Here is an 11,675-nt window from a genome sequence, read left to right on the forward strand (position 1 = left end):
TAATCAAACACTTGGAGGCCTTGATTAGAATGTTTTTTGTAGTTTACCTTGATTTTCTTAGCTTGGAATCAGAAGCCATGTCCAGGGATTTTGCTTTATCTTTGGGCTTGGCGGATATCTTGGTGCCTCCAGCTACTCACTGCTCAGGGATCAGCTGCAGGCCTCTCCTGGTCTCCTCTTTCAGCGACTAAAAAGGAGGAATTGCTAGAAGGAAGAAACACTATCTTATCTCAGGTTCCCAGCTCTCAAATTTCTTCTGTCATTTTCTCACACTAACTGAAAAGGGAGAGTGCCATTACAGCTCTGCAAAACTTTAAAAAATATGAAGTATTTCACTATCCTTGATTACTTTTTCCTGAATTAAAAAAGAGCCAATTTCGTTACGGTTGATAATATTTCTAAGAAGAATGAAAACTCTCTTCCCAACTCTAATTTAAAAAAATTTACCTTGGTATTTATCTATTCCTTGCATTATATTTTTGTTTCATGTATTCATAAATTGCACCTGGGGCTTTCTCTTGGGATGAGGGGTGAAGAAGGGGATGGGGGTGAGGAGGCAGGAGGGGACAGTCCTGTAATTGTGATGCTGTGCAAAGGGAAGCACATGTAGCAAAATTCTAATGTGGATTTTCATGGCGGGAATGGCTACTTATGGTATCATTTCTTCTCTTCTGTATTTTTTTTAAATTTTAAAATTTTATATATTTCTTACATCATTTTTCATTTTTGCACATTGTATGCATTGTCATCTCGGTTACAGTCCCCACACAATTCCCACCCCCCTTGTTTTGATCCTACTCCCTCCTTCCCTGCCCCGTAGTGTGTCTCTGGTGTATAGTTGCTTGTTGATTATGATTTTTCTTTATTATAATTAGTCTTTTTCCTGGTCCCTTATTTAGGTTTAACTCTTCTCTTCTGTAATATTTTTAAAGTAATTTTTTCAAGTTTCAAAGAGACCTTTTTCCAAAAAGATGGCGCTGGCCAGCTGGAGCAAGGCCGAGGGAGGGCAGGAATCTGGGGTCCACCAGTCTCATCTTGGAGACTCCTTTATTGGCTCCTGGAGTGAGGAGTTTGCATCCATCACCATCCACTTGACCCGATTATCTGATTTATCCATCCCTAAAAGCCCTTCCCTTCTGGCGATCATGATTCCGTTCTGATAGGCCAAGATTCAGTTTATTTTGCTTGTTCATTAGTTTTTGACTTGCGTGGCATCGCTCACTGTCTCCATTCTGACTCGATTCCCTTCGTGCAATGTCCTTGTCCCTGAGCAGGGACCACACAGATCCTTGAACTCCACTATTCAGAGTAGCGGCAGTCACGGCAGCCAATGTCTTACACATTTTTTGAAATCAAGGATTTCAGGTAAACCAGATGTCTGCTAAGTGCTCAAACTGTGTGTACATAACTGAAGCCTTGTAACAAGGAGAGAGGAGTGTTTTTGAGGTCTGACCCTGTCTCTTCCTCTGATTCATGCAGCTGTTAAGCTTCCATACCTGGCTGGTTCTCTGTGGATGTCACCCAACGGATGGCAAGAAAATGTGAGTCTGCCCTGGACCACTGTGACTCACAGAAGCTCCACGTGGAGCTCTGCCCTCCAGGCTCCCAGTTACTGCTCTTTGAGAACTTGCACTAAATGGCCAATTCCTTTAGGGAAAGGAGGCAGTTTCACCACATCTGGGGAGCTGGCAGAGAGCCAGAAGTAGCAGACTGTCACTCGAGGTGAGGATGGGAGTGTGAGGATGGGCGTGTGCACTCTGAATCCAGAAAGCTATGGTCTAGAGGCCACGCTCACAGGCTGACCGACTTTGGGAAAACTATTTAGCCTCTGTGAGCCTCCATTTCCTCCTCTATAACTAGGGATATTAGGAGAACTGACCTCGTAAGGAAGCTGGGGTTGAGTGATTTGAAGTACTCAGAACAATGAGCGGCATAGGAGAAGAGCTATGTCTGCTAGCTATTTGTGACTACTACATTTTATTAATGGGAACTCAGTAAAGTTTGTTGAATGAATAAATGATTGAATGGCTGCTGGATTTCACCTTTTGTATGTCTTCCCATAGTTTTCCTACTTCCCAGGTGTATTTTCAAGGACGCCGCCTTCCACAGGGCTACGGACACCCCATAGCCTCAAGCTGAACATTTACAAGCGCACATATTTTATTTGCTCACACTATGGCCTTCCAGAGTGCAGGACTTAGCTCCTTCTGTTCCTTCTGAACTGGTCACCCACAATAAGAACATATTTAAGGCCGCGATGAGCACGCCTTGCCCTGCTTCTTGTCAGCCTCTCCTGGGTTCCTGGATCTGTGCTACTGGTCTCTGTCATGGGTCACAACACTCACCTCCAGGTTACGGACTTTTGTCTGCTCTGGTCAATGCTCAGCTCGCTTCCTGCATCTTTTGGGCTCGTTCCCACCTGCGGGATGTGGATGCTGTGGCTGCCTGGCCAGGAGCCTCTGACAGATGAGCCACAAGGTGGTCTCCCTCGGGCTTCCCAGCCCAACCTCTCGGGGCTGAACCTCCCCCCAATCTGGAGAGCATTTGTCTGAACCCTTCTTTGGATTAGAGATATAAATGGGAGAACACATGCTATTGTCCATCTACCTGTACTCGTTCAGCTCTCTATCTGCTTCCTCTACTTATGTGAAAAGCGTTTTGCTGAGAAGAATTGCGTGTAACGTCTTGTACAAGGCAGGGATTGTGTCTGTCCCAGGTCTGTGTCTCGGTTTCTGATAGAGCCACTTTGTGGATTCCATCTGTTGGCGGAAATAAGCAGAGTGTGGAGTCTAACCTCTGGGCTCGAGTCTCTGTTACGTCTGGCCCAGCTTCACGCCAGTCTGCCAGAGACCTTCCCCGGGTGTCTGCTCCTGGCTTTCTCTTATGCACTGGACGCTGCCCAGGCCTCGGTGCCAGGAGATTTTGACTGACTGTTTAATCCCTTGGACAATTCATTTCACGTCTTAGGCTCAGTTTTCTAATTTGTAAGAGTGGGGCAACAATATCTCTCGGAATTGTCTGAGGATTTCATGCAATAATTCTGGCCAGGCTGGCTGCGGAGCAGAGGAGCCTTTGTGAAAATTAGAAAGAGGGGTCCCTACCTCCAGGCAGACGCAGTCCTGCACCAGGACAAATCCCCAGTGTGTGGCGTGTGGGTGGATGCCCCCCACCTCCTCTCTGCTGGAGGGGCGTCCGGGACCGGTCATACACTACATGGCCGTACAGAAACCTGGAGACTTTCAATGTTCAGTTTGTAATGACAAAGCATCACACATTATTGGGAATTATTGCTAATCATAAGTTCTCTCTGTCTGTTCTCGATCATCTATCTGTCTGTTTATCTATCTATCTGACACTGGTTAAATTACAGAATCAGCTAATATTTGCACAGTGCTCTTTCATTGACCCGAATTACTTACTTCAATCCTCATGGAGGTCCCAGGGGGACCTCTCACTTTGCAGATGAGCCGAATGGTTCTCAGACATCTATAGAAAGTGTTGGAACCAGAATGGAAATCCAGATTTTCTGACTTAGACCCACATTCTCTTCCCAGTATGACACCATTCAATGATCTGGCCCCAGGGATAAAATAAGGTATAATATAACTACATTCTTTTTTTCTGTATTATAGCCCCCCAAATTAGCAATGCTCTTCAGTAACTGAGACCTAATGGAAATCAACATCTTTTAGCACGAACACAATGGAGACCTGCAGTATCAGTTTCTCTCGGCTTGCATACTGTCCTCTGCTGTTAGGGAATTAAATATAATTTATATGTGAGAGAAGCGGTACACTCAACCCAAAGGATGTGAGTGACATAGAAATGAGCTGTGCTCAAAAGGGACTCAAATAGCCAGAGGAAAGGGAGATGCAGACCACATTAATTCCTGCAGCGTAAGTCATCACTCCCGTCCCTTGTTGTGGCCACGATACATTGTTGTGTAAATATATCACATACGATCTCCGACAAGGGGGATTTCTATAAGCAGTATTATTGCTAAACACAATTGGATTTTAGATAAACCTCATACATCTGTTCCATATCACCTTTTGTTATAGGATTTCAAAATGCTTATGAAACACTAAGGGAATGAAACGGTATCTCGCTCTTATCAAAAGAGCGAGAGCATTGCATTGATGGTTAAGAGACATGTGAGTGAAGAGACATTCTGGAAGTGCGTATGTGCCAGTCAGAGCCAAGCCCTGGGCTGCAGAGATCCCCTGTTATTAGATGTTTCCCCAGAAAAGACATTTCCCTGATTCCTTTTACTGCAATTACTCATGCAGTTCTGACTTCATTTTTTTTTTTTTATTGTTCAGAGTAGGCATTGCATTTTTTATTTCAATTCAGTGGTATCAGTCTTGGGAAAATGTCACAAAGTAAACAGGATATAGTTTCAGTAATCTCTGGCTTTGGGGCATCAGGTGAAAGGACATGGTTGGTGCCTCCTCTCTAGAGAAATGTCATAGTCATGTGGCTTCTGGAACTAAAAGAACGCAGGCTTCTCAGGACTGATGTTGAATAAAAGAGGAAAGACACTGACCCCTTCACACAGCTTTGTTAGAGAACAGGACAAACACCCACACTCTAGTCTAAATTTGTCAGCTGAGACATGATTTGATTTGTGGCAACACTGAATCCAGAGAGCAAGAGAGCCCATCTGGTGCTTGGTATTTTGGCAAGAAATGTGAGATAGGAACTTACTGGTTTTAAGCTCAGAGTCAATGAATTATTTTAAGGATACCAGGAAACTTTAGGGTAGGTGAGTGCAACAGTTTTGTTTTCTATAAAGAAATTGGCTCCAGAGTCACTCAAGGACTTGCCTAGCACTGATACCAAATCCAAGACCTTCCAGACACCAGCCAAGGCTTTCCTCACCACCCATTCAACCACCTTCTTTGTTTTTTGAGAACATGTGTTTATCCTTGTCTTGAAAAAAAGAGCATAACTAGGATTTCTTTAGAATCTCTTTGTATCGGGTTGTTGAAAGTTGAAAGTCATGACGTATGTTTTCGATGCAAAAATGTGTCATGACTTTTCTGACACCCCAATATATTGGGCTCCCTGCTTTCTTCATGATTTCATCTCGTCTTCCCCAAACCGATGTGTTTAAGGTCTATACCAGGGTTATCCCATCTTACAGTATGATGGAAGAACGTCTGGGGTTAGCAGATGTGACTCAGGACCTTGGCCCAAGTGGACACCCTGTGAGAACCAGGGTCCGAACCCAGCTTTATCTCAGGTACCTGAGTCTCACCCGCCATGGCAACGACTCCCCTTTGCGGCTGTCTCTTTGCTTTGGGTGCTGCTGCAGGAGCTCCTGCGGAGCAATTGCCCAGGGCCGTGTCGCAGTGCGGGAGGCAGGGACCACGGTTCCCTTTCCAGCTGCCTTCTCGCTGCTTTTGCTTCTCCGCGCTCACCTTTGTTCTGCTTCGCACAGCGGCCTGTCCTGGGCATTCTCGAGACCTGGCCTGTGCCAATCTGGCTCCCACTCCAGCCCGGGGCTTCATCTGCCGCGCTCCTTCTGGATTTCTTTATACTTTAGATTGTAAGGGTCCTTGGGGCAGAGGGTTTATGGTCGGTCTGGTGCAATCTTATTTACTGTACAAGGCGGCCCAGACTTGGGCACACATATCAATATTAAAATAACAATATTACTCACTTTGATGGAAGGGCATTCCCTGTGGTAATTCTTTACCAGGGGCTGGTGGTTTGCGCCACTGCTGTTGGGAGGGAGGTTTGAGAGCACTTCTTGGCTTTTCCCAGATGCGGACATTCTTCCCACGGTGGGCAACGCAGGCGGTGGCTTTGCCGCTGATGACTGCAGTCCGCAGCCTGGAGAATACTCGTCGCATTAAGAACATTTCCCTATTTAGGTGAATGGTTTGCTGCTTTGGGTTCTGTACTGAAGAAAATACACTGTTTGTATTGAGGAAACTACACTGTTTGTGGGTGGAGAACTTACCAAAGAAGTCCTTCGTACCGAAAGCATTTCTCCAAAGCACTAGAGCTTGATTTACGGGGTGAATATTATTTGGGGGATGATAAATATGCGGTGTGGATTCATTCTGACCCAAGCATCCAAGTCACACAATTTCTTTGCGTCCAGGTTCACGCAGTAAGTGATATTTGCACACCTGGAGCCAGAGGCGGGTTTGCGTCTCGGTGGCTCAGACACTTCAGCCATCACTAATGAAGCAGGGGCTGGGCAGATTGAAGTTTTCGATTTATTTTCTCTGGGGCTGTGTAGCTTCCAGGAGCGTCCCCTGCTGTGTGTAGACGTGTCTGGGCATCTCTGCTGGCCTGTAGGCGTATCCGGGAGGGCTCTGTGCAGGAGGAGCCAGGAGACTTGCGGGGGAGCACCATCTCGGGTGAGGGGAGAACCAGGCATGAAGACACAGGAGTGGGGGGGACACTTAGGCTTCTGCGTACTGCTTGTGACTTGGATTTGTCTCCTTGGCGAGTCTTCTGCCCTCAGGCTAAGCAGAAGAGATGTTTCTTCAAAGTGCCGAACACGGGACACAGACAGTGTGGCTTGGGGACCCTCAGGGCTGTCCACGGGGGACTGCCCGTTCTCCTCCCTGCTCACTGTGCTCGCTGCCCAGCATGGCTCTGGCAGGCCCCTGGCCTGTCATGTATGTCTAGAAGCTGACACCACTCTGTCTAAGCAGCTGGGCCAAGTTTGCAGGTTAGTTACCCTCCTGGGTCCAAGTCTTGGACCAGTGAAGAGTCTGATGACACATTCTCCTCTTAGCATAAGTTTCTGCAACTTTGTTCGCAGCTCTTTTCCCTTCCATATGGCCATTGCCTGTCTCTGTTCCTCCCCCAGCCGACGGCCATCTCCGCCCCCCCGGGGTGGCTTGGACTTGGAGGGCAGCAAGGGAGAAGTGTCCGTTTGGAAGATCATAAAATGGCTGCTGCAGTGTATTTGCTTTCTGGCTTGCTTTGGATGGAAGAGTAACTTTTTTCCTCCAAGAAAAACAAATAACGTTGTCTATGACAAAATGACTCTAGTGACAGCATCTGCTATCTCCACAGCACCATTTAAAGGCAACTTTTTGCAGGCATTATCTAACTCACCCTCCCGTATTCCTTTGAGACAGGTAAGAAGCTTTTCTATGAGCAGCCCCTTTCATGTAGCTGCAGAATTGAGTCTTCTTTGTTGGAAACCACAGGTGCTGAGTGGCCCAGAGACATTTCAATAGCAGGCCACCGAGCGAGCGTCACTTCCCAGACTGATGGTCAGAATGCTTAAAGGGAACGAATCCTGGCTCCCACCAGCAGTCTCAGAAATTTAAAAATAAATCTTGCACTTAATATAAATGTGGTCTTTGATATTTAAAGATCTGACATCCTCATTTGGGTGGTGAATACGAGTCCATTGAATTGCTTGGAGAGGAAAGATCCAACTCATTGCTAGTAATTATCTGCTCAGCAAGGGCAGGGGTGTGGGAGGGCTCAGAACGGCTTTCTGCGGGGGTTTCCTTGCAAAGCGGCCACATTCCCGGGTTCGGGGTCTTGAGTTTCTACTGGATTTGACTGTGCTTCAGCAACTCTCTACCTTTCTGTAGATATTAAAATACCCCTAGACGGAAAGGCCTAGCAAAGTAAAATAAAACAAAAAAAATTCAGAATTCTTATGGATAATCACCTCAAGAAAACTTTTTGGCAAACCACTGTTATTTTTTAAATTTTGTATTTCTTTTTTGGTGATCAGCCATTTTATTCGGCCGTCTGGGTCAGTGGCCACATAATGCCTTCACCTGTTCATTTATTCGTTCATGTCCCACGGAGCGTTCCCGCGTGGGCGGGCTCTGTGCCGGCTCCGTGGGTCTGGCCACCAGGCCCTGCTCTCCCCTACCTGCCGTGCTTCACAGCCTCAGCTTATTTCCCACTAAAGAAAAGTAAATTTATTGTCCAGTCCATATAGTGTGCTGAGGTTTTTTTTTTGCTTGTTTTCTTCCGGTGTTTGCCAAAGTGCACGTCGTTTGAAAGCAGCTCTGGGTTGGTGCAAGGCGTGACATCCGCATGTCTTTGCAGTAGAGGCCTTGGCCTTCAGCTCTGCAAGGTGCTGACTCCCCTTATTGTGCACTGCCAGCCAGGAAGCCTATTGGTGATGTGACAACAGAGATAGAATGTGTTCGGGACCTTCCCACTTCCCTTCTGGCACCCGGGTGCCCAGATCCCTCATCCTGCCCGTGGCTGCTCCAAACCCTGCAGAGTGGGGCAGAGTGGGGCCCCCTGGCACCCTCCCAGGGCACCGAGGCCTCAGAGCACTGTCCTCTTTATCCTTTCTGCTGTGGCCCCACCACTTCCTCCTCAGTGTGCACAGCCCTCCTGAAACAACAAATCGAGTTGATTAATAAATTCATACTGTGATATAAATCAATGGTAGGCATTTGGATTTTATGAATAAAAGAAATTTAGAAACTTTCAGATTGCCGTCCTTTCTATTCAATGTCTATCCTCATATATTTTTTTAAAGATTTATTTATTTATGCATCCAAGAACTGGGGTGCAGGCCAGGGGTTGGGGGTGAGAGGATTCACCAGAGACATAGTGGGGAGCAGAACAGGCAGATTCACTGAAATCCACTGCTGAGGGGAGCAGTGGGGAGACAGGAGAAGTCTGCTGCACCCTGTGGGTCAGCTCCCTGGCCGGGGATCGAACTCATGGCACAGTGGCGGGTGATAGCTTGATAGTGCTGAGACTTAACCCCTGCACCACCAGGGAGGCCCCCTATCCACATAATTTTACAAACTGAAGGCCAGCTAAATGTTTTCAAATTAAAATAGATAAAAATCTTACAATAAAAGAGGGTTCAGCCTCAGGGGGGAGAGTTGGTAACCTCAGACTGACATAAAAAAATAGGATCTATTTTGAAAAGCATTTTAAAAAATGACAGCCTTCATGGTGGTGTTTGCATTTTCCATGTAATCTGCGACTGGGCCATGGACTTCAAGGGCCAGGACAGCCTCACAGGGCCCAGAGCTCACGTCAGCTGTCATGGCAAACACTAAGTTTCACATGGAGCAACTGGGTAGAAGTGTGAGCTAACCCAGTCCCTCCACTGAAATGTCCTCGGTTAACTTAGAGACTCAGGAACCTCAGCCCTCAAGCGGCCCTTTGCTTTCCCGCAACTTCTCTGCAGGGCTGGTGAGAAACCTGAGAAATGAAGCTGTGAGCCGGGTGTCTGGTTGGCAAGTTTTCCAAAAAGGAGCTACAGAGCAAGCGCCACTCAGCCTCTGCTGATGTGCACATTTCTGTGCAACCTGGGCCCTCAGCAGCACCCTGGAGGCCCGGGACAGTACCTGGTGGGGGCTTCCTATGGGCAAAGCCTCTGCATACACCGGCCACACGCCGAGCAGTCTCTGGAAACTGTAAAAGGCATCTCCATCCTTCCAAGCATCCTCTGTGTTGGAAGAGCTTCTTGAAAGAAGCAGCAGCCAGCGTCTTCGTCTCACTCTGCTCGGGCCTCAGGGGAACGTGACGAGAGCCCTAGACGCGCTTTCAGAAAAATGTCCCAGGCATATATGCAAATTGTCCATTTTTGCGTATCATTTGAGAAGATGTGTGGACTTCCAAAGCCTTACTCTAATGAAGAGAGTTTGGGAGGTAGGAGGCTGACACGAAGCTGTTCAGCGGCAGAGGAGCACCGTCAGGGATCTGGACCCATCTGTTGTGCTAAATCTTGTCCATAGCGGCTACGCGTACCCCTGTCATGAAGGCCTCAGGGCTGTGGGTCGTTTTCATTATGCGTTTTCCTCCCCTGCAACTCGATATAAATAGGAAGAGTGTAATTACAATCTGACCTGAGCAGAAAGATAACTTCTATGTTCTTCTGGCAAATTAAAGGCTGGCTGTAGTTTAGCAAGCGTAGTTCCCGTCTGTGCTTTTACAGAGAGAGAAGAAATGATTGTCTTTTAGTCTTTGGGGTCCTCTTGGCATTCAGCCACTTAGAGCCACGCAGCCTCCCGAGATGGTCCCGACGGACTCAGTCTTCAGTGTGACGCAGGGACCCGCTGGCCTGAGAGCCGACCTTCCGCGAACTCTATCCTGTGACCGTGCGGTGAGGTGGTGCCGCGGAGTTAAGACTTTCATAGTACCCTTGGCCTCCAGGTTCCCCATATGTGACAAAATATGTGCTTATTAAGTCCTGCAGTTTTGGTCTCCGATATTGGTGAGAGGGAGACGAACAATGAGGGAGCAACTGCATTGCTCAACCTGCTGTATACATTATTCATGGCCCCGCGCGTGCTTCTCCCCTCCGGTGCTGACGCAGGCCATCCATAAGCGACAGAGGTTATCCGTAGGTCCTTCCTGTCTGGACCGATCTGTTCAGTGTTATCAGGAGGGCATCTCCTCCTGGACACACACACACTGTACACTTTTTTGCTCTATTTCTATTATAAGCACATAACAAGGAATGGCATGGTATTTTATTTTGTGGTTCCCCCCACTCATTTACATGAAATTCTAAATTTTGTGAATTTGTTAAAAGCATCAGCCAACAGGTCAGTGCACATTTGGGTAGATCTTTGAATTCTCTCTCCACTCACTGCCTTCCACCTGCCCTCCCCACCCCATCGCTTTATTCCCCTCCACCCTGTTCCTGATCTCCTGTGTCTCTGATGCAAATAAGAAAGTTTGGATGCAGAATGCAAACAGAACTTACTTCTCATGGTTAGAGATTAAATTCTACTTTGGTTTTGCTAATTTTTTTTTTTTGGCTAATGTAGCAGATGTGATTTGCCTTCCAAGCTAAGCTCTGAACAGAATGCTGCCTCATGTAGCTTGGAGGAAGAAATACTGAGTCAGGCTGACTCCAGCCTCCTCAAGTGGCAACATACCTGACTTTATCTAAGACAGTGATGCTGGTCAGATCTAGTTGAGCGAGTTGGATGCATGCATTGAGAACTGGGTGCACTTTAAGTCAAGCTACCAGCTCAATCATAAGAAAACTGGGTCTTGGAAACCCTTATGGAACTACTGACTTGAGAGCTTGTGTATGTATTTCTGTCACTGTTGGGAGCTTGTTCTAATGTGACCTGAAGAATGTTTAGTTCTCCATTTATCAGGAGAACAATCAGAGTGACAGCTTCATCTGTCAGAGGTGGGTTAAGTGTGCTTCCTTTCTCTGGGTGCACAGGAAAACCACATTTCCCAGTCTTGCTTAGGTGGGGACCATAGCTCCTTCTTCTGGGTGTGTTGGAGATGATGGTGTCATTTGCATGGATTAGTGTCACTTAGGAGGGCTGCCCTACACTGGCCATGATGAGAGAGAACCTTTTTCCTCAGCAGCCATGGACATGCTGGGTTTGTTGGATACAGCAGCTGGTATCACCTATTAAAGTGAAGGCTTCATATTACCTTTGGGATGCTATGGTTAGCTCATGGGGGAGCTGTGCCAACAGTTTTTTAAAGCCCTTCCCCACACTACGGATGCTTAGGTGGGGGGACCACTATGGTGACTACACCTAGAGAGGAAGAGCCTGTTCTGCCAGGGTATTAACAATGATGAAACCACTGGCATGGTGATAAAAAAATTCATGAAAAAACCCCAAACTATCCTCCAATGTTTTACTTTGAAAAATTAACACCTACAGAGAGGCTGAGAGAATGAAACAATAAACCTCCTTCTAGCCTTCATCTAGCTAACCAGTTGCTAATTT

The sequence above is a fragment of the Talpa occidentalis genome, unplaced genomic scaffold (assembly GCF_014898055.3).
Source record: "Talpa occidentalis isolate TD23 unplaced genomic scaffold, MPIMG_talOcc4v2.1 talOcc4.8, whole genome shotgun sequence".
Classification (NCBI taxonomy): domain Eukaryota; kingdom Metazoa; phylum Chordata; class Mammalia; order Eulipotyphla; family Talpidae; genus Talpa; species Talpa occidentalis.